This window comes from Cricetulus griseus, chromosome 8, assembly GCF_003668045.3.
Source record: "Cricetulus griseus strain 17A/GY chromosome 8, alternate assembly CriGri-PICRH-1.0, whole genome shotgun sequence".
NCBI lineage: Eukaryota > Metazoa > Chordata > Mammalia > Rodentia > Cricetidae > Cricetulus > Cricetulus griseus.
The window spans coordinates 29134224-29136370 of record NC_048601.1 but is presented as its reverse complement, the minus strand read 5'-3'; the positions used below and the strand labels follow the sequence as shown (position 1 = coordinate 29136370).

Genomic DNA, 2147 nt, shown 5'->3' with positions numbered 1-2147 from the left:
TCTCGAACACACACAAATACATAAATACACACGTAAATAAATAAATGTTAAAGACTTTCTTTTAAAAAGGTGATTGTGATGTGTGCCCAAGTTCAAGGACCACAAGCCCTAAGATGTTTCTAGAGTGTTTCCTTTTCAAAGGAAGCATACATTTTTTTTTTCTCAAGATAGGGTTTCTCTGTGTATCTCTGGCTGTCCTGGAACTCACTCTGTAGACCAGGCTGGCCTTGAATGAACTCACAGAGATCTGCCTGTCTCGGCCTCCCAAATGCTGGGATTAAAAGTGTGTACTGCCACCACCACCCAGTGAGTATGTTTGTTTGTTCTGAGACAGGGTTTCCCCTTGTAGCTGTCTTGGAACTAACTCTGCCTGCCTCTGCCTCCCAGGTTTAAAGGCATGCACTGCCACTGCCTAGTGAGTATGAATATTTTTTAATATTTTTGTTTTAATGCTTTTAATCTTCCTGACTTTCTTGGCACAAGCATGCCTTACCAACTGATGATAAACTAGGTGTAGTAGTGAGCGCCTATAATCCCAGCACTCAAAAGGCTGAGACAGAAGAGTTGCACATTTGAGGACAGTCTAGGCTCTGTAGCAAGATTGTCTCAAAATAAAACAAAGACTCAATGGTGGTGACTCAGTGAATAAAGGTGGTTACAATAGCCTGAAGACCTGAGTTTAATCCCCAGGACCACATATGTGGTGGAAGAAGAGAACTGTCTTCAAGTTGTCCTCTGTCTTCATTAGGGTTTCTATTGCTTTGAAGAGACACCACAACCATTTACATGGGGCTGGCTTACAGGTTCAGAGGTTTAGTCCATTATCATCACGGCAGGAAGCACGGTGGCACGCAGGCAGACATGGTGCTGGAGAAGGAGCTAAGAGCTCTACATGTTGATCTGCAGGCAGCAGGAAGAGAATACCACACTGGGCAGGGCTTGAGCATCTGAGACCTCAAAGTCCACCCCCCTCCAAGTGACACACTTCTTCCAACAAGGCCACACCCACTCCAACAAGGTCACACCTCCTGATAGTGACACCACTATTGGGAGCGATTTTTATTCAAACCATAACATCCTCCAACCTCCACACATGAACCAGGGGATGTGCACCCACCACCCCCAATAAAAACTACATGTAAAAAATAAACTTTGTTTTTTTAATTTAAAAAGATGCTTGAACCCTTGGCTTTGGGTCTTTTCTCAGCAAAAGGAGCTGATACATTTATTTATTTCTATTAGTACTTGGGGTGGGGTTGAGACAGCATGTATCTCTGGCTAACTTGGAACTTGCTAGCCTTGAATTCATAGAGATCTGCCTGGCCCTGCTTCCCGAGTGCTGGGATCAAAGGCCTGTGCCACTTTACCAGGCCTGAAAAGGTGTAGCCCGGGTTGGCCTCTATCCCTTTAGCATATCCTGCCAGCTTGTCCCACCAACAGCAGCTAGTAAGTTGATTTTTAAAAAATATTTTATTTATTATGTATACAACATTCTGCTTCCATGTATATCTGCACACCAGAAAAGGGCACCAGACCTCATAAGGGATGGTTGTGAGCCACCGTGTGGTTGCTGGGAATTGAACTCAGGACCTCTGGAAGAGCAGTCAGTGCTCTTAACCTCTGAGCCATCTCTCCAGCTCCATAAGTTGATTTTTTAAAAATTATATTATAGGCCGAGCCCGCAGAAGAGTCTCCATGAGCAAGGCCCACCCTCCCAAACTGAAGAAACTTATGGACAAGAAGTTATCATTGAAGTTAATGGTGGCAGACACGTACAAGGAATGCTGCGGGGCTTTGATCCCTTTATGAATTTTGTGATTGATGAGTGTGTAGAGATAGATGGCAACTAGTGGGCCACAGAAAAACATCGGCATGGTGGTCGTACAAGGAAACAGCAGCATCATGCCAGAAGCCTTGGAAAGAGTCTAAACAATGGCTGCTCAGCAGAGGAGTTCACATCCTTCCCCAAAGGGCTGTTTTGACGGGGGTGTATAATTGGGTCCTGTACATTTTCTTTTTTTTTTTCTTTTTCTTCTTCTTCTTTTTTTTTTGTTTTGTTTGTTTGTTTGTTTGTTTGTTTGTTTTTCGAGAGAGGGTTTCTCTGTGTAGCTTTGGAGCCTATCCTGGCACTCGCTCTGGAGACCAGG

General features: G+C 44.2%; 1 pseudogene; it reads left to right on the top strand.

Annotated features, from left to right (window-relative positions):
• The first annotated feature begins 1695 nt into the window (after positions 1-1695).
• Positions 1696-1929, top strand: LOC107978802 (annotated as a pseudogene).
• Positions 1930-2147: the final 218 nt, after the last annotated feature.